This window comes from Taeniopygia guttata, chromosome 4 (assembly GCF_048771995.1).
Source record: "Taeniopygia guttata chromosome 4, bTaeGut7.mat, whole genome shotgun sequence".
Lineage (NCBI taxonomy): Eukaryota > Metazoa > Chordata > Aves > Passeriformes > Estrildidae > Taeniopygia > Taeniopygia guttata.
In genome coordinates this window covers 41312525-41338721 of record NC_133028.1, presented here as the reverse complement: position 1 = coordinate 41338721, position 26197 = coordinate 41312525, and the positions used below count along the sequence as shown (strand labels likewise).

General features: G+C 37.2%; 2 long non-coding RNA genes across 2 annotated transcripts in view; one reads left to right on the top strand and one right to left on the bottom strand.

Moving 5' to 3' along the window:
• Positions 1-21877, top strand: part of LOC121469896 (uncharacterized) — a 27390-nt gene extending 5513 nt beyond the window's left edge. Inside the window, exon 3 of the long non-coding RNA XR_012055670.1 lies at positions 20781-21877. This is a non-coding gene — a long non-coding RNA (uncharacterized lncRNA). The remainder of the gene's footprint in view (positions 1-20780) is intronic.
• LOC140683961 (uncharacterized) lies at positions 8047-26197 on the bottom strand. Its single transcript, XR_012055669.1, has 3 exons — positions 24254-26197; positions 15756-15839; positions 8047-13940 (listed from the first exon to the last, which is right to left on the bottom strand). It is a non-coding gene; the product is annotated as an uncharacterized lncRNA (long non-coding RNA).

Sequence of the window (26197 nt, the reverse complement as noted above, 5' to 3'; positions counted from 1 at the left end):
TGTTATATGTAGCTTGGAATTACAAAAGAGTTTATGCATCTGTTTAATATAGTAAAGTATTTTAAAGAACAGGAGATAATGTACAAATTAAAAAAAAAAAAAAAGAGTTCCTAGACAACGGTGGTCCTGTAAGAAAAGATAGAAGTAAATATGAGAGGACAACAGGAAAACTAAGTAAAGAAAATGTTCTGGTATATTTTTTTAATTTATAAATTTAAATAACTGATGCTTAATCACAGAATAGTTAGGATTAGAGGGGCCCTCTGGAGCTCATCTAGTCCAACTCCCCTGCAAGACAGGGTCACCTCAAGAAGGTGACACAGGAACTCTTCCAGTTGGGTTTTAAACACCTCTTGAGAGGGAGACTTCACAACCTCCTGGGTAGCCTGTTCCAGTGCTCTGCCACCCTCAAAGTAAAGAAGTTCTTCCTCAGGTTGAAGGTGGAACTTCTTGTGGTCATTACGCCTTGTCCAGCCTCTGGGCACCACTGAAAAGAGTCTGGCACCACAAATTATTCTGAATTATCCTGTAAGGAATCAAAATACATTGATCTTCTGCCCCTGTAAAAAAATATTTGGTATTGTGTCATGGAACGATAATTAAAAGCAAAATTGTGCTGAAAGGAAGCAGCCAGAGGGAATTCTTTAAAACAAAATACGTGAATGAGCATTTGAGCCAGAGTTGCACAACAGTGAGTGCCAAGACTAACTATTTCAGTGTCTGTCAAATTTGGAAATGTATATGTCATGCCAAAAATGAAAGAAACCTTCATAAAGAAGTAAGAAATTTCACTGTTGCCAGAGCTACACAGGAGTTCATTTAGATGCTTTGCAAAATCTCACCAGGGTAATTCACAGTGAGAGTTTAGAAAATGTGAGAGCTGTAACTGTTCAGACTATTGTAGAAAAATGGTCATCTGAAGAGAATTCTTTCACTAAAGGCAATTTAATGACCAAGCAACTGAACATCAGTAAAGATTTTACCTTGAATATTTAACATGAAGTGACTTTTTATGGTTGATTTTCCAGATAGCAAGGAGTTAATAACAAGCTAGGAGGACAGGAGGGATGTGACTGATGTGAGTTTTGCATTCATCTGCCTCTTCTAGGTTTGGGTATGGTGCTTGCCTCTGTTTCTCTGCTTTTATACTTTCACTTCTGGAACCTGGAAGATTATTTTAGGATTTAGGGAGGAGGGCAAGACAGTTGTGCATAGCTGTGTCTGATTTTTCTCCTCTAAAAGACAGACATGATTTTGGAATTCACAGAGGAGAAGGGCAGGGAATTTGGAAAGTAAGACCTTGAAATAACATGCAGGTAGAATTTCTGTCACGTCGAACAAATTTTACTCCACAGCAGATTCAATGTAATACATGAAAAAAACCGCCACTGCAAAATACTATTATTGAGATTGTTCTTGATTCTTTATGGGATTGCTCAACCTCCTAAAATCAAATTGTTGGCCCACAGTCTTAGCTCTTTTGACCCTAATACAGTATATGTGTGGAGTTGTATAAAGATGACACCACGTGCAATAATGGTAGTTGGTCTGGGTGTAAATACAACGGTCTGAAATACTGTTTTGTGCCTTTTGGTACCTTTTAGCTGGTTTGTACTCATATTGTACATTTGTTGTTTTCCCGCACCTGATTCTAGGACAGTTAAACTGTAATTTGGCTTTACATATAAATCTAGCATGAGGGAGCAGGTGGAAGAGGGAGCACAAAATGCAGTAGCACATTGGCAATTACTATATCAACTTCCCAGCTAATAATGAGTTTTCATTCTTCAGTGAACAGAGAGCAAGTGAACTTAAAAATTAAAAACTTTTCAACTGTTGAAAAACATGGTTGCATCCACTGAAAAATAAGATCAAAGGAGATGCTTGAACAGCCTCTCTCTGAAGACTGCTCTGTCACTGTCTTTCTTGTGGAACACAGAGCTTTGAACCCCTGCTTAGTTCTGGCAGCTGGCAGCAGTTTATAAGGCTGTGTTTTAACCCTCCATCTGCCTTCCCAATGCTATCTTTGGTCTGGTTCCATGGTATCTCAAGGATTAGCTGTGTGCATACTCCAACAGCTTTGCATGTCTCTCGGCAATATCCGGCTTTAAACTTAATACAGTAGGAGGTCATTCTTCCCATTGCTATGCTTCTTATTTGTTTAGATTTCATGCAGTCACTGGATCTGCCACAAGCTTTAAATTCTTGCAGGATTGGTTGGCCAGCGAGAGCACGTGTATAACTTACTGATAAGTGACACATTTTTGTCATTGTTTCCAGACTGGTGTAGTTGGTTACGCCTGTCGTTTTGCGTTCAGTGGTAATCTCTTTCAGCTGTTGTATGCTAACGTGTCTTAATACACTATTGCTTTGGACAAAGTACCTGAATAATTTCATTATGCTTATATAAGCAATTATCTTTGTTGTTTTAACAGTTATCTAAGTAGAGATGTTAAGGCACAGCTGAGATGAGAAAGCAGGAAACTGGTTTTCAGGGCTCAGAGTTGTAGAGTGTGGGTATGTGCCCACCACCTCCCTCACACCCATTCCCAGTGAGGATAATGGTACAAGAGTCACCTAAGGAAACTCAGAATTGACATTGCCTTAAAAATTTTCATTGTGCAAGGATGTCTGTGAAATTTTATTTACTTGACTTTGTACTTACTAGAGAAAAAGCAGGTACTTGTCCAAAGGATAAAAGGCAGGATATCTTCTGTGATACCCCTGGTTACTATAAAGAGAGGTGTAAGGGCATCACCAGCAATTTTGACTCTGATCTAAGAAATAAAATAAAATATATCAGAATTGACTAGTAATAAATGTTCTGTTTCCATTTCAATTTGCAGAAGTCCTACAAACATAACACTGTAAAAACTCTACTGAATATTATAGAATAATTTTGAATAGGCTATTACTTAAGAAAAGCTCTGCTCTGACTCATGAGGTGCCTAATCAGAATGAAATGTGTCAAGAAGCTCTTAACTCTTGCTGATGTTGCCAATTGTTTTTCTAGACCGTGATTCCTTGCTTTGAACTTGATGACTTGTTGAAACACTGTTACACTTTTGATTTGTTCAAATTTATTTAAAGACTGAAAATGTCTCCCTCTAATTTGGAGTTCTTCCCCAATAACTTAGTATAAAACAAATGCATTTCAGTCCTCTAATGTTTAAGAATAGATAAACTAATCTTCCCTATCTTGGAATAGCAGTTTTTGGTTTAATCCTGAACATGCACAGTCGCACTTTGGAAATGCCACTCATCCACTGCTAGCTCTTTCCAGAATGGAACGAGAAATTTCATTCTGAGATTTCTGAAACCATTAGCCACTAGTCTCATGCAACTGTATTAAAAAAAAAAAAAAAAAAATTAACGCATAATTAACCAAAACATCATGTGTTACTCTAAATTTGTATGCATGTATGCATTTCAATTTGAAATCCAGACAGGGCTTCCCTGAGTTTTGCAGGTAGTGTGGAGAATGTCCAGCTGGTGCCTGGCTGTCCCACGGCGGTGGCTCCTGTCCCTGGGCGCGGCAGGGCGGCTGCAGGGCAGGGTCACCCCGTGCTGTTCGCCCTGGTGGCCACCGGGTGTCATTCTCGGAGCGGGCTTTGCCCAGCCCCGGAGCACGACTGCGGCAGCAGCGCTGGAGGATTCGCCCTGGAAGCTGCTTTGCATCAAATCAGCCTCTAAAGCAATGAGCATTTCCCTTCTCTATCTATATTTTTTTAAAAATAATTATTATAAAGTATAAACAGTGTTGTTAAATTCCATATCTGCGTTCAGAATGTGAAAAGTACTGAGGGAATCAAAGACATTTGTGTTAAGATGTTCTGTAAATGCTACACACACAGCTGGGGAAAATTCTGCATCTACCCATCAAATTTGCATGAGCTTTAAATACAGAATTTCTGAAGTTGTTAATATATATTTTCAATTACTATTTCGTGGGCAACTGTTTCGAATCTGTACATAACTGACATTTTACAATTAAAGTGCAGGAAGAATGAGGAGGTAGAATGACTTTTAGACACACACAAAAAAATAATCTCTTATAGTTTTTTGGGCTTTTTCCCCCATTTTTGACAGAAAAGGAAATCCTAGAAAAGGTCCATAGCACCTTGTAAGGCACTAATACAGGCTTAGGTGGGTGTTACACTGAAGAAAGTCTGCTGAATTCAGTGTTTAACATATTGTTGGGCTTGTTTTAAATAATTTTTAGGAGTGATTCCCCTGGAAGGATGAGCAAGAGCACTGGATATCTTCAAGAACAGAAATTGTAGCACAAAAAGGAGATGACAGGTTTAGTGAAGTTAGGTCCATGGCACATAAGGCAATAAGGACAGATTTTTGGTAGGGCAGAGTTATGGTGCTTTAAAAGCGAAAATGTGAAACTTGAACTTAAAGCAGAAGTACACTGGAAGAAAACTATGTTGCAAACAGGAGTATGAGTTAGGATATTGGAGAGCACTTCCAATGTACTGTAATGTAGAGGCTGATGCTCCACTTGCCATCTTTGAGCTGAAATAGTTCTCATTCTCATACTTAGAATTCCCAAATGAAACTGGCTTCATGTAAAGATTTTTTTCTGAAACCATTGGACAACTTGAGTTTGTCCAAAAACTTGTGAGATAAGTGAAATACAAATTTTGGGTTTTGGCTGGATCAGACAAAGGAGCATTCATTTTTTTGTCTTTTTACTATGGTTGCATTTCTAGAAGTGTCAGATCTTGAAAACTTGCCTCCTTTTAAAGCAATAGCTGCTTTAAAGACTGTCACATCTACAGCCAGTAAGTTTTCCTCTGAAGGTACTTCACAAAGAATACAGAGAAAGGCTCTCAAAGAACTTGGTTCCATTTGAACTATTTTTGCATTAGAAAATAAGTAGTTTTTAAAATCCAAATTTCAAAGAAGGTTTGTGCCCCTGTTCTTTGTACTTTGCACCAGCTCATATTGGGTTAATCAAGATGACTACTCTCTCATGTGTTGTTTTCTTCCTTTTCCCTCTTACCTCCCAAATTTCTCCCCAGGAATGAAATGGTCTATATTATATTCTGTATGTATGTTTGAAAGGTCTTACATACACATGCTCCTGTGCAGATGTTAGAGATGGCAAAGCCAAAGTGGCGTGTTAGTTTAATTCAGAAGAGACATTCCTTGCAATAGTTGCTGATGTGAGGGAATGCTGATTTCAATTCAGGTCAGAATCTGCTTTCTGGGGATTTTGGACATCTTATGTGTCAATATTTTGATGGTTTTAAGGAAAAAGTTAGGGGACTCAAAAGCAGCTGGATGGCAGCTGAAACAACTTGTCATCTCTCAACAGCTGAAAGCAGCAAAACTGATAAACATCCAAGTCAGGCAGGAGTGTAATGTCAGTGGAACCTGAGGGATAAGAGGGTGAATCAGCCAGGTGTGGCTGAGCAGTTCAAAACTCAGTGGCACAGCACCGTGCTGCCAGCTGCTCCAGAACCTTTCCTGTGCATGATAGCATATTCCTCTGCTTCAACTAGCACATTTTAATTAAGGTATGAAGTAATTTAAGTATTTCTTTGGCAAAAGCAACATGATCAGTGATTGTGAATGATCTTGCTGCTGCTATTTTCCAACTTTTAGAGCTCTATTAAAAATTATTTTCTGTCATTTCTAATCACTTCTCTAAAAATTGTCACTTCTATTGCCAATAAAGTTGCTTACTGGAATAATGCCATCAAGAAAATACAAGCCACATCCATTCAATGGCTAGAGATAAGAGACTGGAGGTGGATTTCAGATTTTAAAATGCATGTTGGTGTTCCTGTTCCTTCCAGGGATTTAACATTTTAGTGTTTTCTGCTGGACACATGCCATCTGTTTGGGAGTGAAAACATTTGTCAGCTTCATTTTGCCAGGGGTTATAATAATACACAGTTCACCCAAAACTGTTGGTTTGTTTCTCAACCACCTTTCCTTTGCAACAGAGTATTTATTGACTTATACCTGCCAGAGGGAGCTTCTTCCCAAAAGCTCTCATGGGCAGTACAACTCCCACCTGGACTCTTTGCAGGCTGATCCTTGACAGGAAACACTCCTTAGCCCCTGGATGCTGTTAAGAACTTCAGTTTTCTTCTGATTCACCTCTCATCTTCCTCCTTCTCCCCACCCTAGCTCTAGACAGGCTCAGCTATAAAACAGAAGGATCTAGATATCAAATGTTTACAAACAGGATTTTAGGTTACAGATTGAAACAGAAGAGATTTGTGAAAATCCTGAAACTAGTAGTTTATTTTATAGGTTCATAGCTGCCTAGCTTTCTTAATCTTCTTTCTACCCCAGCATCAGTGCTAGGAATTCAGTGTGCTGTGACATCTTATTTCACAATGGTTGCAGTTGCTTCTGAATTTTCTACCAGTGTCTCTTTCTGCCTTAGTGGTAAATTTTAGCAAATGAATGAATTGTCAGGAAAGAAAAAAATGACAGCTAGAAAGAGAAAAGCTGGATAATTTGCAGTGAATTCAGCTACCTGAACTGATATGCAGTTTACTGGGCCTTAAGTGAAGCACTTAAGCACTTTTGACTGGATGGTTACTTAATAGCTAATCATGTTTTAGGCAGTTCAAGGGACTGCACAGCAGTTGTTCACGCTGATTTAGTAGATTAATTTATATTAAATGTCCCCATGCACATAACACATATTCTATGAAGTCTGTGATTTATAAACAAATACTAAATTTATCTTGTAAGTTATAAGATCTTATTGACACAGATAACTGATGTAGCCACACATTGTTGGCTTAGATGTATCTCTGAGATCTGGTCTTGTTTTAAAGTGTGTTCCCAGTGTGTCTTAATCCTGTATGGGAGAAAATGTTTTTTGAGGTTTTTTTGTATCTTTTATAACAAGTTATGCTAAACAGTTTTGGGGGGGGGGGGGGGTGGTGCAAGAGACCTAACTATACTATTGTGTTCTTAACAAGACAGAAAAATGGTATGTTGCATACAAGTAGTAATTACTGGAAGACTTAGAAGGTATATTTGAAAAAAAATGAACTGATAATAGCTGAAAATACTGTAGCTGCCACAGAGTTTGCTTTTAATGTTAGGTTGGGTATATATTCATACACAATACATCTAGTTACCAAGTTTGACTTAACTAGTAGTTGTCTTGCTTATGATGTTGAACAAACAAAACAGAAAAAAAACCTACATTTTTTGCGGTTTATGTTTAGTCTTGGTTTTGTTTGGTTGTTTTTTCCTTCTTTTTAGAGAAATAATACTGTTGAAATCTAAGAACTAGAGGGTTTGAATTTGTTATCTTGGGCTGGGTACTGCTTAAGCTGAATTTCACTATCCCTCTATCCAGCTTTTTTAATGTGGAGCATCTTTAGAAGATGAGGAAGAGAAATCTTAGTTTTACCAGAAGACAATATTCTCCACAAATGTCTATCTATATAGAGGCACAGAGAGAAAAATCTTCTGCATCCACAGTGATAGCAGCCTTTTCTTGAATAATTATGGACCACAAGGACCACAGAATAAGGGAAAAAGTTTAGGCAGGTCCTGTTAAGACTTAATTGCCATGTTTAGGCACTGTTTTTTACTCAGGAGCACTGGAAAGTGAATCTTACCTTCTAGGTCAAAAAAAAATGTCTTGTTTCTTTCTGGTAATACAATTCCAAATTGAGACGCCGCATCTGTGCATGCATGGCTTGATCTCTTCTTAAAAGACAGAAGTTCTTGGGGTTTCCTCAACAAGAGAAAACTCTATTTGTTGTTGTTAATTGTTTCTTGGGATGGATGCTTCTGGTAATCCAGTGTGGTGCAGTGTTGTGAGTATTGACCATCTTTAACTCTGCTCAAATATATTTGAAAAATAGAGTGTATATTCATATGTAACTTGAAGCATGAAAATGCTTGAATCCAATGGTGGCCCCCTGTCTCTATTGGAAAAATAAGAATAATAAACATCAGAAAATTACCTCTGTCCTCCTGCCTTTTTTTTTTTTTTTTTTTTTTTAAGTGTTGGGTACAACTGAGAAACTCATAACTCTTATAGTAAGATCTGGTACTTGAGAGAAGGTAAAACAGAATTATATCTCCTTTCTCTAGCTCATAAGACAATACTGAGGTTGTTCAACTAAAGTCTAAAGCATGGAGGTTTGTGCTTTTTGGGAAAACAGTGTTTGGTGAGCGTCTTTCTATCCCTTCAGGTATAAATTAAAAGATAGCTAATGAACCTATGCAATAAAGTTCCGTTCAGATAGCATATAAAATTGCTGTATTTAGTAATAATTAATACTGTGTAAATATTCCCAACAATTAACTAAGACATGAAAATATCTTTAGTTTAAATATTACTTTGTATGGTCTTAGTTTGCTCACTCCAAGGCTTTCACTTCTATCTCCAGCAAACAGCCAGGATCAATATGCACTCTAATATCGTTGGATCTGCACTTCCAACCCTGAAATTTACTGCTGCTCTGATATGACCATAGCAATAATGAATGATCCATGTGCTTCATGGTTGTGCAATTCATGCCTTTCATGGTTGATTTTGCCCTAATCCTGCTAAGTGCTGTGCAATATTTGCAGGGAGTTACTGAGTGACTGGAAGGCAACAAGTTCAGTTACATGTAGCTCCATTTTAGAATTGATTTAGTTCTCTGGAGATATTAAGTGAAACTTTGTTGCTTGTAGTACAGCTCTCCTTTGAGGGTTAATTGTCTAGCAACCGAGAAATTCTGAGTGGCATTCATTTTTCCTTTTAGAAGATTGCAGATTCTTAATCATTGTGTACCACCACCTTTTTCTATTTCTATTGGAACAGTTACTCTAGTTCATCATAATTAAAAGCATGGAATTTCATATTAGTTTCACTGACTGACTTATCTCAAATATCTGTAAAAATCATACAAGTTCTCTCAGCTTTAACAGTTTTTGCAACAATCATGGCACATTCACAAGGTCAACTATAATACTTTGGAAATGAGGCCTGGAACATTCTTTTAAATTGCATTGCAGAAGTCTACAAGAAATATCTTGCCTTTGTACCGAATGTTTGAAGACTTGATTTTAGAGGCTGTAGTTGCAAACCATCACAATTTGTGAGTCTGAGGTGTAGAGGATCTAAATCTGATTCTAGAACCAGATGTTTTCTCCACACTGTTTCAGCAGACCACTGATTTTTAAACTTCAGATACAAAGCAGTAAGGTGTAATATGAGTGAGGGTGAGAATGAGAACTTGATCAAAACCTATGTAGAAAGGTAGTTGCAGTTTATGACATTGACAATAGCAAACCAAATACACAATAAAATCAGGTAGATCAAGATTTACTTCTTGAACTTTTTTGTTTGTTTGTTTTTTTAAAGTCACCACTGGAATATTAGGAAATAATTTGGGCCTGTAGGTTTTAGTACACACTGCCATTTTGGTAAGTTCTCTGACACTTGAGTTGGAACTGTACACATCTGATTTGTTTAGTTTTTGTTTGTGATTTTTTTGTGTTTGTTTTTCTTGCTGTGATCACTTGTGACAGAGACAAAATGTGTTCTTCAACATCATTGATTGTTTTATTAAAAGAATAATAGGCTAGGTATTGCTTTCTTCCATGTATTTTGCATCTGTTTTTCACATTTTTTTCTTTTCTGGTGTCGATCATAGGGTTGCTAAAATTCTAAGTCTTTGCTAAGGAAATCCCAAAATCAATGTTTTGGGAAAATAAGGTAGACCTAAAGATTCTTATTGGGGAGAGGGTAGAAGCAGTGAGAGAACAGAATTATTACCCTTTTATTTCTAGAAAGCTATTAAATTTTCAAACAGCTTGATGCATGCTTTGACTTCCTATGTATGTATTTTAGTAACATAGAATAGAAACCCATACAGTTGTCTTTTACAATTTTTGTATTATTCCAATGAGGACAAATGTTTTTTTGTTTCTTTGCCAGGAACTAAGTGGATAATTCTGCATATTAAACTTCTGTAGGTATACTGGAATAAAAACAAGCTTGGTTTAGATGGAAGTTGAACCATGCATTCCCCCTAGTCAGTGGGGACTTGATCTTTTTCTATGGTGATGTAATTTGTATGATTGTTTGAAGAAACTTATGATATGACAATTTTGGTTATAGGGAATCTGGAGTTCAGTGACTTTCAAAGTCACTTGTCTTTCAAGGTAAAACACAGCTTTATACAGTAATCCTCATTTCAAGGCACTAAACCAGATGTGGAATACTGAATTGTCTATAGCTGTTGCAGACCTTTAATTGATGGGGTGGGTAGCTCATTCCAGCAGACCACAGTACCAGCTGGCACCTGCAGAGAATGGCATTGACATTTGTGTAGGGACAGGTAATAACACTGATTACATTTTGTACTCATACACAAATACCATACTATGCATAAAATTTTAAAAAGCTAAAACTCTCCCCAGGTCGAGTACCATTCTCTGTTAGTTCAGCTGTGTCCTTTTACGAGCTGTCTTTAATGCTTTCATTGGTTATGTTCTTAAAAGGCAAACACTGCTCCCTTTGGAGGCAGTTTCATAATCAATAGATTTCATTACAGGCAATGTTTTCCCTCACTTTGTTCTTTTTATTAACCCTAGATGACTCTTGCAATCTCTCAGGAATCTAATCCCTAACTCTCTTTGGATCACTTCCATTCTTCAGCCCCCACCCTTATCCCACATAGTTTGGAGATACCACACAATGCCTCCTAGCAAAAACCTTCAGGAATTAACTTCTCTTTGCACTGTTGAACAAAGAGTGCACTTAATTAGTCATCTGATATACTTGCCAAAACTATTGCTTTTTTTTTTTTCCTTAATAACTTTTTTTCCTATTCTTTTTGAATACCTGGTCCCATTAGGAACAAAAAAATATCCTTTTTTTTCCAAAATGTTTGGAAGAACAGAATTGTTCACAGGACTAGGTCTGGAGGATGCAATAGACATATAGCTGTGAAGGACGTTAGATTTCCAATTGCCTTCCTAACTAGCACTTAAAATCTCTTGCAATGAGAGAGATACAAAGGCTACACTGATGCAATGTAGTAGAACACTAATTAACCTTTTTCTTTTATATTCTTTGTTTGCATAATTTGATGGAATGGGTACTTTTACAAGGACAAGATTAACAGGAAGTGATCCAATATTGGTATGAAGTGAGTGATTTTGATTTTTTTCCTTAGTAATGTAAGAAGTAGTGCATGTATGTGAGGATTAGCTTAACCCAGTATGTCTCCATTTATGAAAGATCTTTAAAAGGCTAATCCTGAGGTAGTTTGACACAAAAGTGCTAAGAGGAAGGTGAACATTAAGCAATTTACTTTTCAATTAGAATATATTTATTACTTACATAGGCCAAAATATTTACAGGAAAGTGTTCAAACTCTTGTTCTTTTTCTAACTTGCCTTAAAAGCATCTCTCAGTATAGTCTTATTCATTACTTTTGATCTTTAATAGCATTTTTCAAACCAGAAGCCATATCATATATCTTTAAACCATAAAACATATCTTTTCAGATGATGGGGAAGAGGGTGTTTTCTATGGAAAACTAAAATTGAAAACTAAAATCCTTGAATGTTCACCAAGATGAAACAAATTGTTAGCCTCTCTTTATTTTGTAATTAGAATGTAAACATTGAACCCTGTGAGAGATAAGAGTATGAGAAAATTAAAAAACAGATTCCTTTCATTCTACTTGCTTCTGATGAGGTCAGAAAATGGCATAAGCTATTTGTGGCCTGGCAGAGTAGGGAAAAGAAAGCAGAAAGAACATGAAAAATTGATGGTGTCTGAAATATTGCATAGTTGCCACAGACGTATCATGACATTTTTTCAGAAGAGGGCAAGCACCTACCTTATTCAGCACTGTCAGACAGGGCCAAACCCCATAAATTCTGCTGCTTAAAATCAGATTCTACCGTTTTTAACATAAAAGCAATAGTAATTTTTGATTCTTGTAACTCTTTATATTGTTTTAAACCCAAAATATAATACTGCAGAGGACTTAAAGTGAACTCTCCCTGCTCACTCTGTATTCTGAAGTACTCATATCCCAGGACCTGAAGGGATGATCAGCACAGGATTCTGCCTGTGCTGTTCAGTGCCCCGAGGTTATGAATATTTATTAAGAACCAAGCCTATTTCATAATCTACTGCTTTCTCAATGAACAAATAAAAGTCTAGGAGAATAACTATAGTTAGTGTGATAAGGAGAATCATGACTTCCAAGTTTCTACTATATTCCCAATTAACTCCCAATATTTCCTGCTAATTTCAGTTTTCCTCTTGCTTAGAAATATGAATAATTTATCTTGCTCAGATATTTTTCTGATTTTTTTTATTTTCAATGAGCAGGAAAGGGAAAAGGTTAAGATATGCCTTTATTATGGGATTTAGTGCTTAGACCATTATTCCAAAAGTCACTTGTGACTTTTCCTTCAAAGACCAATCTGCTCCTCAGTGACTGAATTCAAAAGGTCACTCAAGATCCTGTGGTAAGTAAGCTGTGTGCATTGATCCAGTTCATAAACTTGTACAAAATATGATTCAGTGTGCATGCTCCCATGAAATACATGATTAATTGTGTGGAAAGTCTTCACCCTGAAATTTGAACACTGCTGTGTGATGCAGGAAAGAATATTTTACATCTCTGGGGGCTAATAATTTATGTAGAACTTAGAGAAACATCTGTTTGAGGACAGCAGATGACCATGGCTCATCCAGCCATGGGACATTAGCATTTCTAAAGAGATGGAAGCAGTTTATATTCCAAAAAATAATATAAACCTTCAAGCTATTCTGTGAATAAAGAACTGGCACCAGTTCTGGGTAGGTATCCCTCTTTCCTAATGTAGCCCTGGGAAGAACTTCAGCTTTTGAAATGGTGGGGGGAAAAAAAAGTAATGGGGAGGTTGAGAGGAAGAAGTGTTTGTACACAAACTGAGCTTCTGCTTGCTGATAGCAAAATTCAAGAAAAAGTTCTTGCAACACATGGGATTGAGTTACATGACTGAAAAACATCAGAGCAGCTTTACAGTTCAGTACACAGAGTGAGAGACCATGGGATATGATCCAAAAACCTTAGCATGACTTTTTAAATTTAATACCATTGGTTAATCTGCCTTTGTAAAAAAAAAAAAAACAACTTGTGTATGTTTAGAATTGCTAATTAATAGTTTTATTCTTTCCCCAATCCCTTTATGAAAGGTTCCTTCAGAATAAGAGTAATACACAAAATTCTATTTTACTCAATGAGATGATAAAAAAGAAAATAAGCCAACCAAACAACACCAAAAAAAGGAAAATAAGGGATAGTTGGATAACTTTTACAGAGATCTAAATAAATTCTTGTTGTTATGCAGAAGAGGTCCCTTTGTGAAGCTGGAAATACATGTATGGCCATTCATAAATCTATGTCTGAGACCTTTGTGGTGATCAGAAATATATTTGACATAAAAATCATAAATTAGAGGAACAATAAAATATTATTTTCACGTCTGAATTGCAGGATCAATGAAATATTTTTTGAGGGTTTTTTTTTTGTTTATTTGTTTTCAACTCTCACCTTCAGCTAGACTATTATTTTCCTAGACTATTGCCTTACAGATAAGCCTGAGTTCCAGAAGGGACAATTATGATTTATTTCTTCTTGATCCAGGCATTGGACTGTCACACAAGCCTTCTAGAGACTGCAGCTGATCACTTATCTAAGGTTTGTATCACTTCTAAGGCTGCATTTATTCTAGTCCAGAGGGAGTAAGGCACTCATCTGCAAGCTACTTCTTTAACAAGCACCTTCTCTATACCATTTTGACAACTGTAGTATCAATGGTGTCCTTATAGCCCTCCATCACAGTTGAATGCTTCATTGTTCAAAGTGAGATGATAAATATGCTTGTTGCAATGTTACAGCTCTTCTGATTGCCCTGCTTGTTGCTAGCTTGGTCTATTCCACCTGATAGAGAAAGAGGAAAAAACTTTAAACAGGCATGTTTGCAATCTAGTAATATCAGATTAAATAAATCCTGATTTGAAGTTTATTTAATAGTCATCATCTTTGGTGACACCAGAAATACAAACAAGTGCTCTGGCAAAGCTGATGAATGAGTCATGACTAGAAAGGTTATTATTATTATTAGTTAGATGGGGTTTTTTTGTAAGTGTCAAGTATTTGTACTACTAGGACATTATTTTGATATCTCTATGCAATCTGAGTCCCTGGTAAACAGTCAGACTGAGCTTTCAGAATATGTATTATAGAAAAAAGTGGGCTACATGTAGGTATCTTGCAGACCTATATCTCACCTCTCTGCTGTTGCCATGTAACCCTCACTGTCTACACTACTCCTTGCTGCATCAGGTGGTCTGTGTATGATGTATATTTTCTTGGGGAAATAGCTGAAAATAATTCCATAATTGCAATCTTAGAATGTTCCATCCACCCTCTGCCTTTGCTGTATGTGTGCATTATACTCCAATTTTCCCTTGACTGCCAGAGTAATTTCTGTTGTCACTATGAGCAATGAATTAATTTCTCCCTTTAGATGAATCACTAGACAATCTCACAGTAATGAGGGAAGGATATGAGTCTGTGCATCCACTAGGATTTGGGACCCCAGGATTTATATCACTGTAAGAGGGAAGAAGCTATGTTTTAGTGAGAGGGCAGAGCAGCAGGAGCTGCTATAACAGTTAAAAAGAAGTATTCATAACAGTGCTAGGTATAAGAGTCAAGCCAATAAAAAGCTGAGCCCTGGCTCTAGATGCAGAGAACCTGCACCTGACACAGGAATTTCTGCCAGCAGTGCAATTTGGATTTCCTCTGGAGTCAGGAAGTTCAAGCAGCTGCATAATGATTACCTTAAATGCACACACTCTAAGGTGGGGGCTACTGTTGGTTATTTCTTTCTGGTGCATCCAATTAGGAGAAGTCAGTATTTGGTCTTTTCTGTAGCCAAATTGTATATCTGCTGCAATTTACTGTACATTTTCTGCTTTTAAGGTAGATGCTGAACCCAAGAGCAGTGTAGATACTTTGGAAAGTACTTGCACAATAAGATCAGTACTCCTTAGTGAATATTTTGTTGGCCTATGTAATACAGTATCTGTGATTTTCCTTTTTGTTTTCTCATTTGTGGTGGATTCTTTAGTTTTGTTTAGTTTTTACACTCAAGAAATCATCCAGGCTAGTGGCTGCTGCAGCTGCCAAGCCCACTCTGCCCTGACAGAGAAGAATGCAGAGGTCTTGAACTTTATAGATCCAACTGTATAAAGGAGCTCTCACTGTAATATATGATTTTATATATGATGTATTAAAAGATAGCAAAATTTTCCTCCTTCCTTCTTCTTACCATTACTAATTTTATCTGGTTTCATCAAGGATTAGCAAAATATAAACCTGGAAAGAATTATCTACTGCTTCATTTTGAAAAGATTCCTCCTGAGAAGAATACCTTAGAATTTTTTTGCAGTCTGTAAAACCTACAGAAAATCATAAATTTTCTTTGACAATCTTTTATTTGAACTGAAAGAAAGTAAAACAAAGATAATTTAAACGGAAATAAAAAAGAGAGAGAAAATGGTGGTCTGATGGGGTTAAATGGGAAAGCAGACTAAACGGTTTGCTTTGGTTTAGCTAAAATAGATTTCTTGAGTGTCCTTAAACAGCTGTCTACTTGTGCTCCTTTCTGAGAACTTTTTGCCTTCCAGATTGGATATTGCATATTTAAATGACTGTTTTAAAAAATGGAGGTGATTTAGAAATTCTTACCTTGAGCAAACAGTTGTAATTGGTTCCATTCTCCTCATGTGCTTACCAGCTTCTTTTCTCTTTTTTAGCTCTTAGGTGGTTAAGCTGCCAAAAGTATGCACATAACACATCCTGATTCTAGTTTTTTGACAGTTAAATTACACGCAATTAATATTTGGCAAATATTAGATTTTATAAGTTCTGCATGCATCACCCCAGTCTAATATAAAAGTTAATTATACAATGAAGAGAAATGGGGCACAGGGAGTAAAATATTTTATTTTGTAGGGTCACTTCATGTCTAAAAGCAATAAGCAACTATTTGGACTTCTGGTCTAGAAATGAAGGCACATCTTTTATTTCAGCTTTTGCTAGATTTTTTTAGTACACAAGTACATTAGCATTTATATTAGATTTTGACTTATATTTCTTCCTATCTTGCAGTTTTCTTATTCGTGGCATGCTTTGGGCATTGGTTACAGTTCAGGATAAGAACTCTGGTTTATTGTGAGCATTCCTTTCACAATTATATTCTGCAGTAAAAGACAACCATCATGGCAAGCAGTTTGAGGTAAAGATGAGTATTAAAAATATTGCATATTCATTTTTTTGGGGTAACCATAAACCTTTAGTCAGATTAAGAAGATGACTTGAGAACTGTGTCTTTTTTGAAATGGCATGAGGTTGCTGGGAAAAGAAAGGTTTACAAATGTTTGTATTGAAACAAAATGAAATACCCAAACAGCTAAGCTTTGCATCTTCCCTTGTTACTACACCATCACAGAAAGTAGACCTCACACTATCAAAATGAGCAGGAAAAACCTTTCTGTTTTGGGAGACAGTGGGTTGTTTGTTTCTTGGTTTATTAAATGGAAGAGAAAGAGCAGAAAGAAACTGAGTTTCTGGTAGGTGATGAGGTAGCTATGTTGACCTGTTGCTGAAAGAACCAAGGCATGCAGAGGTGGTGGCTGTAGCAAAGGATTCTGCTTTTTAAATTGCCTTAAACTAGGGTTATCTGGGGAGTTACTGCATCACACTTGTTTGTCCTCACTCATCCTTAGTAATGTTAGACCTTTTATCTACAGGAGATGTGACCACCTGCATGGTAAAGTTTCTAGGAAACTTGGAAAAAGCTTTATAGACAAGCTGTTCCAAACAGCCCAAACAAAAAACTGCCCTCATTTCTTGGAGGGAAGGATGATGGTTTCTGTGGTGAAAAATTTTTAATCTTTTAAGTTTTGAATTCAAATTTTGTAGAGATTTATGTTCATGTAAAAGCATTCTGATTTTGCATAAATTATGTCCTCTCTATATAAATGTTTTTATATAAAATGACATTATGAGAGTCCACAGCACAGTTTCATGTGTGTAGAATTGTGTTAACAGGATTAGGCAAATACTTTGGTACATCCAAATATATCGTCTGTGCTTGCTTTAGTTGGATAACTGATAAAAGAGAGTCAGATCTGCTGTAGTATAGGTAAGTACAGCACTGAAATCCTTTGAGCCAGACTTCTGCAGCGTTAAAAAAGGACCACATCCCATAGAAACAATGTTGATAGCTCATCCTTCATCTTGAGGGTACTGGAGCATATTTTGTAGTCAGTCTAAAGAATTGCTCTGTAAGGTTTGATGAGGATCCAGGATTTTTTCTGCTTTAAGGACCCCACAGGGCCAAACACATACACAGAAAAGGGATATTAATATCTGGTCTTTTGGACATCAGGCACTCAATACTCTGAGCAATGCAAACATTGAGGCAGGGTGGGAAGATTGAGAACAAGATTTTACTACTGTATTTTTATATAAAGGGATATTGTTTGCTTTTACATAAGAACATAGTACTAAAGGGAGTCTTAAGGCTGCAAAACTGGTGAGAGATAATTTTCCTCTGTGTATTCCCATGACTATCCTGTTTCTGTGTCTCTGAATATAATAATGTCAATTTAGCCAGTTTGCATGTCAAAAAGCATTTATTTTATTTTTCTAACTTGGTAAAATCTGCTCTCTGCAGTGAAAATCAAAATCTATATGAAATAGAGAAATGAGTTCACATTGTCATATTCCAGCTAGAGTCTTAAATACCAGGCTGTATATATTCCTTGTTATCTTTCTCTTTTATGAGTCTGGGTATGAGGAACATCCCAGAAAAGCAGAGTACACCTCACTCATGAGTCTCATCAGGACTTTCACAGATGTGGCCTGAAGTGTGTTCAAGGTATCCTGAACTACGGGGCATTAGCAGCTCCTCTGTGCTTAGATGGCATGTTGCAAGTGCCCTGGTCTTCCAGGGTCTTCTTTAAGGTCTGTGGTGCCAGCATGGTAGGATCAGATCCCATGAGATAGAAATAGATAGCATGTGCTGAGGACCTGAGCCTTGACATCTGTTGAAGGATAGTGCTGTGGCAGGGAAAGCTGTATGTGCATTCTGATACAGATTAAGCGGTAAAATTGGTTGAAGGCTTCTGACAGACATGTTAGGCTGGATTCACTGCATACTTCAATTCTACTGGAAAATATTCATGAATCTCTCCAAGACATGGATCTGTTAGAATCCCTTCCTTGTTTGAAGTTTTGAGTTATTCATTTTACTCAGCCTGGATTTCCACTGATGTTACATTGCAAGCAAGTAATTCCCAAAAGGTACCTGTAGAGGTGAACGAGTATTGAAAGACATTTTCTATATAAACATGAACCCCTCAGCAGGTGGCTAACAGGAAAATTCAAATCTAGTTCTTAACCTGAATTGAGAACTCTTTCTGTTGAAGCTGATGAGGGACTGCTGCCATGTTCTCCATTGATAACTTTGAGTAGAATCATCAGCATGAGTGAAAATAAGAGCTTCAGAGATCTTTAGTAAGGATATTGCTATATATCAGAACCAGAATTCAATTAGCATTTATGATATGGGATTTTGTAAGTTAGGTTTTGATCTACTGTGACTAGAGAGTCTTTCACCATAAAACTGTGTTGGAGATTTCACATCAGATTTGAAGTTGTTAAAATGTTTTTCAAAATGGAAAACCAATTAGATTTTGTTTCAAGAAAGAAGCCTAAGAAAAAAAGACCTGTCTAAGCAGTCTCTGCTGTAAGAATTTCTTATGACTGTGAAGAGATATATAGACCCTGGAACTGAGAGAGAAAAAGGACAAGCTTGAAAGGTGGATGGACCATATTTCATGGTTCTGAGAGTCACTGTAATTGGAAGCCTGTTTGTGAAAAGGAGGATGAGATGTAGAAGAACAGGGCAGGAAAATCAGCTTCTTGTGAAAAATATCTCAGCAGTAAAGGGAAAACAACTGACATTATTATTGCCCTTGGAAAAAGCCAACAAGCTTGGAGTCTATTGCATGAAGCCTTCTGGAATTATGGTAAAAATGCGTTGCCCCTCACCTGATGTCCCACTAAAGACAAAAAAAGCTTTTAATCTCAATGATTGGCAATACAAGCTCATTTCCTTTCCTTTGTTTTAGCCCTGGGAAGTGTACTCCAGAATCCTGTGTATCGACCAGCTAAAGCTGAAACTGAAAGGAGTGGGAAACAGAGGGAAAAAAATGATCTCTTTTGTTTTTGTGTTTCTAATGCAACTTTCAATGAATGAAGCTGATTTTTAAAAAATATCATCTCTTATTATAAGTCTATGCTTGTTTTTCAGAAAAAAAAAGTGCCTAGTGCAGGGAAACTTCTTTGTGGGGAGTACGATCTAAATATTTTGGGTCGCATAATAATGTAAAGCACAGCACAGAATGTTGGTAACAATGAGAACTGGCAAAATCCTTATTTTGGATCACAGACTGTGTTCTGTGTTACTGAATGTACTTGCAGAGGGTACCTAAATAATCACCCCCCCTTGCCAAGCCCCATGTTATTAAGTAGCAGATGCAGGATTAGAAATGAAAGAAAGGGTCATTAAGGTTCTGTAAGGGTGAGAAATGCAGGCTCCATGCAGCAGCAGCTGCCAACTGTTGCAGTTTATAGGACAGTGGTTGTAGGGGTGGTTTTGTAGACATTTCTGATCAGGTTATCATTAGGAGAGGGTGTCATGGATGGATTTGAGCGTGCTATGTCATATCTTCAGATTTGCAGAATGACAAGTTCTAAATGAAATATGGTTGCTATAGGAGAACTGATTTTTTTACATGTCTTTGAAATGTACTGCAAGATTCCATTCTTTTATCAGCAAAGATAACCCAAGCAGTGGTAAAGATTGTGAACATGAGCAAGGAAAATTAATGGAAAGTTAATTTACCAGACATTTCAAAATCAGAGGAAAATGATGGTGAGTGATGCAAATTTCTTCAGGATGCTGCACCATAAGTTATGAATTTTTCAAAAACTCTCCTGTTAAAAGATTTGAAGGAAGATTAAAAATGATGGACTGCAGTACTTCTGCATAGTTAGCTCTGGACATATGCTGCAACTTCCTCAAGCCAATATACAAACATACAGGTTTTAATCTTAGGCTTTTTATCAGAACAGACCTGATAAATTCAGTTTTTTCCAGGTCTGATTCAGCATCTTCATTTGGAAAGTCTGCCTTGCTCGTAATCTGAGTACAATATGGTGACATCCTATACTATCCCAGTTTCTGCTTTGTCAGCTCAGTAACATAATGTACCAGCATAGATGCGTGTAGTTGAGGATGAGGATCCTCGGGCAAGGTAGAGTCCTTAGAGGTAGGCTTTTTTCCCCAAATATTATTAAATACGGCACTCCATTCCCCACAACAGACACAATTACATTTTTCTGTATGGCAGGTAGTAGAAGAAAGTGTCTAAATCTGCATTTAAATATACAATTGCATAAGAGATGCACATATCTGGGATATTTATTAGCAGTAACCAGTTCTTGCTCAGCTTGTTAAGTCAAAGCTCTGTAATCTCTGAAGTCAGTTTGCCCATACCCCTGCTCCCCTCCCTGGAGCCTGTCCCAGTCTTGCTTGGGACAGGTTTCTCTGCTGGAGTTACAACTTTAACCACTTCCACTCAATTTGGACATATGAGGGAGTAGTTTTTTTCTCAAATCCTATTGCTTTCCATTCTTTAGAGTGTACTTGCCATCTGGAGTGAAACAGAAAATACATAGCAGTTGTCTGCTGGATGTGTAGCCAAATGAAAAGGAATTCGTACGTAATTGTGTGTGAAATCTGTTAATTGGAGAGAATAAATGGATAATGAAGAATACAGGAAGGTAAGTGATTGATGAAGCTTGTAAATGTATAGAAGTGTCAAGCAATAAAATGTAACATAGCACTGAAGGAGCAGCTGTATGAGCAAAGCTCATTTGAGAAACTTTGTACCTTTAGAAATAAAAATAATTTTGTGTAGAGTACAAAAAATGCTCCAGAGTTTTCTTCTTATGTTGCACAGTTCAGTCCCACTTGGATTCTGTTTGACACAGTTCAACCATGGAGACCTAATACTTTGTGTTTCCAAGCTGTGAAGCACATTGCAGGTCTGTCAAGGAACAGCTACTAAAAAAATGAAAAATATAGATAACCCAGGTCTAGAAAAGTATTGCGTTCTATTCTTAATATTTGGGTGATTATTAGATAAAAGGCTTTTTTATTCAGAAATGTTAGAGATTGTACTACTTTCACCTACTTAAAAATGGAGAGAGAACTACTAACAGAATAACCTCTTGTTATGTAACATCATGCAAGTAAGTTAGAATTGGGCAAAAAATAATTACTACAAAAGAATTGAATAAGCATTATCTGTTTGAGTCCTGTCTTGAGCTACCTTAGCTGACTCACAAAACACAAATTTAACCGTGGAATTGATTATTTGCTGCACATTTAGGTAACATTAACACAATAACTGGTCATGAAGATTCCTTTTGCTAATGATTTTTATATCACTTGGTGTAGCTGTGTCTGTATATTACCATGCCTTGTGCTTTAGGACATCCTGGATGTACCGAAGAAATGCTGACAAATCAGATCATTCAACTGTAAAGCTCTCCTTGTGATCCCTGTTTCTCTGTTATGGCTTACATTATCACAGTACCTCTAATTCAAGCTCTCACTTTTTATACAGGGGAGTAAGAAATCTTGCTTAAATTATATAACCCAAGGAAAGCAGGGGAGGAAAATTAGCTGGGGTAAAGCAGGATCTAAGACACACAACCACAACTGCTAATTATTTCTGTATAGATAGCAGGTAGTCATGGGCTAAGGTAGACCTCACAAGGTAACTGTGAGGACAGCTGCTTAATTGTTGTTAAATGCATCAAAAACTTTTAAAGTAAAGAAATATTTGAAAAAGTCCAACAGCTTTTTTTTTTTTTTCCTGCTTCAAATTCTTTCAGGTAAGAGGAGACAGAAGAATAGCATCCAAGTTAAATAGTCCCACCATATCTGTAATACTGAGGGAGAAAAGAGGATTTTTATAGTTTTCCATTTAAAGCATATTTATGGATTAGAGTACCAGCAGATCTCTTGTTAGCTGTGTTTTGTGCCAAAAACTTTTACAGTCAGTACCAAATAACTAACAGAATATAATTTCAATATGTGCTATTAAATGTGAATAAGTGTGCATTGAGGAAAGCTCAAAACCAAATTTCACCAATGTTAATAAGAGCTTATAGAATACAGAAATAGAAATAACTAGAAAAGGGAACATATTCCTAGGATAAGAAGGCATGTAAGGAGACAGGGCTGTAAATGCAGCATTTTCCTCTTCTTCTTTCATTGATCTGACAAAAGCTTTGTATGTGGTAAGATGCTGTGCTCTTTGCAGTGTCACAGAAAATCTTACCTGTTTAAGTCATTTGCAGTGGACTTCAGAACTGCTTCATATGAGTACCAAATGAAGCTCAACAGATGAATACTTTCCATAAGATAACTCAAAGAATCCATCTTGTAACTAGTCTTGTTCATACTGTTCAGTACAGTAAGGGACATGATTGCTGTGACCTTCAAGTGAGCATTTGGATTTTGAAATTCATGAGTGTCACCTATTCTCTCCAAATAGTATAAAAAAGCTAAATGGAAAAGTTAAGAATTCTTGATTATAGCCACACATAGGTTTTACACTCCAATTTCTGATTTACAAGTGCTGGAACAGAAATTTATTCTTCTCCAGACGGCTTTTAATTTGGCTGTCAGATGAAAAATTAGGGCTGCTGGAGGGAACAACAAAAAAAGATTGTCTGTTGACCCTCTAAACTGAACTCCTTGTCTGAAAGCTGCTTGTTGTTTGGTATTTGCTGAGTAATAATGAATGCCTACTGAGAAACAGACTCAGGAAAAGAAAGGTATTCCTGACAGGCACTTTCAAGAAAACTGTAGTCTGGCATCAGGCTCTCCACTGGAGTTCTGTTACAGAAACAACAGATTTCCCTCTCTGGAGGACACTGTGCAGTTAATTGATCAGTGCCAACATTCAGACTTTATGTTCACCAAGGTGTTACTGACTAAAGTCCAGCTGTGAGAGATCAGAGTAATTGTCCATTTGAGCTGCATGTGAGCGCTCAGCTCCTGTGCAGTGAATTCAGATGAGTCAAATGGAAGCACAGTTAGTGCCAGAGGGGCTTCAGGAGCTACAAATGTGCTCCTGACTGCTTGCACACAGCACGAGACTCTTCAAGATCCCAGCCATGTGTAATGGTAAAATGCAACCTGGTTTTTGAGGGAATACAAGGGTCTATCCAAACTCTCACTGGAAAATCATTCAAGTCAAAGGATGCACCCAGCAGCAGGAATGCCTTGGCCCACAGACTGAATTGCAGCGTAGGTTACTTAATGCCTGTGTACTCACCAAACCTTGATTCACCATTGCCTCAAAATGCTCTCACCCTTAAGAAATTTCCTCTGGTGACATCAAAAATTATATTATTATATTGACCCAAATTTTAAACTTGCATCAAATTGTAAATAATAAGTTTCTGACTACTTGAGTTAGAGATGAACCTGTTAAAACCACATTTGTTTACAATCCAACTAGGATTAAAATTTTATTCTGCCTCATGCAATCTCCACAGAAATTTCAGGGCTGGGAGGAAAATGTGGAAATTAGATGTGAAATTACACTAAGTTCTCTGGTAGGCGTGTGTGCGGCTTTTTGTGAGAGTTTAGTGACCTGAATTATCTTTTTTTCTCTTCAGGACAACACTGCACATGCTTATTTTAATATGGTAATTGGCAATGTAAATAATAGACTTAAACTGACTGTGAATGTAAATGCATGCTAAGATCAAACTATGTAAGACAGAAGTTTGTTTTTATGTGAGTAGCTTTCTGTAGCAAAGGGACAGTAGGAGGTGATTCAATAGCATCAGTGTTTTGAAGTGTTATAGCCAAATCTTCCAAAATTCCTTCTATCTGAGACCTAGGTCCTATAATTACTACTTTCTGTAAGTCCTGAGACAGTACTTTTATAGCTTAGATTTTTTCCCTGAATTTACAGCTAAAAGCAACTTAAATTTTGCAGAGCTCTCTGTATCTAATAGAATGAGACTAAAATTCTCCAATTATGTGTTCATTAATATATTGTATTATGAATGTGAAAGATGCCCACCAGTGTTCAAACAGGAGAAAAAGTTAGACTCTCTGTCTTCAAGTGCTTCCAATCTTGGACCTTATCCCTCCTGAAGCGGAGTTCTGCAGTTGCCTGTAAAAGGTGCAGGACTCAATTCTAAATCATCCCAAAAAACATTAAGGCTCTATTCAATAAGTGTACTTATGCTAAAGAGCTGAAGAAAAGCCACCAGTCTAACTTATTCCATACAACCAAGAGGGTGAGTAAATGTTCCAAATATGCAGAAGTCAAATGTCCCATTTCTGCTTTAAATCTTTTCCTTTTATAGGCTGTGGGTTATACTCCCTGCTTTGAAAACCTGTGCTGTTTAAGAACAAGAATTTATTTACAGTTTTAAAAACTTGCAACTAATCTTGGATGAATAGTCTGAATTAACCTTTGGCAGAGAAGTTGTCATTTCTAAGCCAACACATAGCTGTATTTTGCATTAGTATAGGAATATTGGGTACTTTGAGGGGTTAAGAATGAAATATTTTCCATGATTCATATCTCTTGTAGCTTGAAAATCAACAACTCAATTCCAGTGTAGCCAAAAGGGGTTTTCAGTCCAAAATGTCTCATTGCTTGCAATTAATTTGGGCTCTTGCAATTAAGATTTTGTATCCCAATGCATTAATGCATGAAAGCAGCTGCACAATGAGTAGTGCCACATGTTTGAACTAAAAATAATCTGTGTACATTGTTGCTGTGCAAACAGTTGTACAGTTTGGTCACTGAAGATAATCTTTGTGTTAGAACAGCAGAGACGCACATGAGATGCAAATTGTACAACTCTGAGGGGACAATTGTGTGTGTCTGCTTGTGCCAGTTACCCATGCCCTGTCCCTTTTTGTCTTAGCAAGTATGCTGTATCCTGTTATTTAAATCCATGGAAAAGTACATCAAAACTTTTAGTGATAAACATAGGCAAATCGAAACTACTTTATTTTGCATGAAATAAGAATTTTGGAGCTTAGACAAGTGACATGGTGCTTTAGGGAGTGGGGAAAAAGGCTGTGCTAGTTTAGAATTAATTCTGTCTTGCAGATGTATCCATAGGAGAGAGTAAAAAAAACTCTCAGCTGAAAATAGCATGCTTTCCAACTTTATGGGCTCAGTCCTTCTTCCACTGTGCTGGTTTTGGCTGGGGGAGAGTTAAATTTCTTCACAGTGTCTAGTACAGGGCTGTGTTTTAGATTTGTTCTGAACACAGGGGTGGTAATATAGAGATGTTTTTTGTTATTGCTGAGCAGGGCTTATGCAGAGCCAACACCTTTCCTGCTTTTTACTGCCATGATGGTGAAGACATTGGGGATGCATCAGGGGTTTGGAGAGGACACAGCCAGGACAGGTGACCCCAACACACCAAAGGCATATTCTAGACTGTATAACTTCATGCTCAGTATGTAAAATGAAAGGAAGAAGGGAGAACATTTGGGAGTGATGGCTTTTGTCTTCCCAAGTAACCACTACATGCGATGGGGCCCTGCTGTCCTGGTGATGGCTGAGCGCCTGCCTTCCTGTGAGAAGCAGTGAATTCATTCCTTCTTTTGCTTTGCTTGTGTATGCTGCTTTTGCTTTCCCTATGAAACTCTCTATTTTAACCCACTAGTTCTCTGGCTTTGGCCCTTTCAATTCACTCCCCATTCCTGCTGGTTGGGGCGTGAGTTGAGTGACTGGGTGGTGCCTGATTGCTGACTGGGTCTAAACCACAACATCCATTTACAGGTCAGTGTTTTGTGGCAACACTGAAGAGTCTTTGTCTTTCAAGAAACTCCAGAAAATTTATTCTGATCCCCATCATTCTCTTAACATTCATGAGTGGCTTACCAGTGATTCCTTTATCCTTTCTTTACTCCTTTACTTAAGAGTAACCTTTGGGTGTCAAAAGCACTTGCTTCTACTTCCAGCCTTGCACCTTAAACTCTGCTCCCCATTTAAATA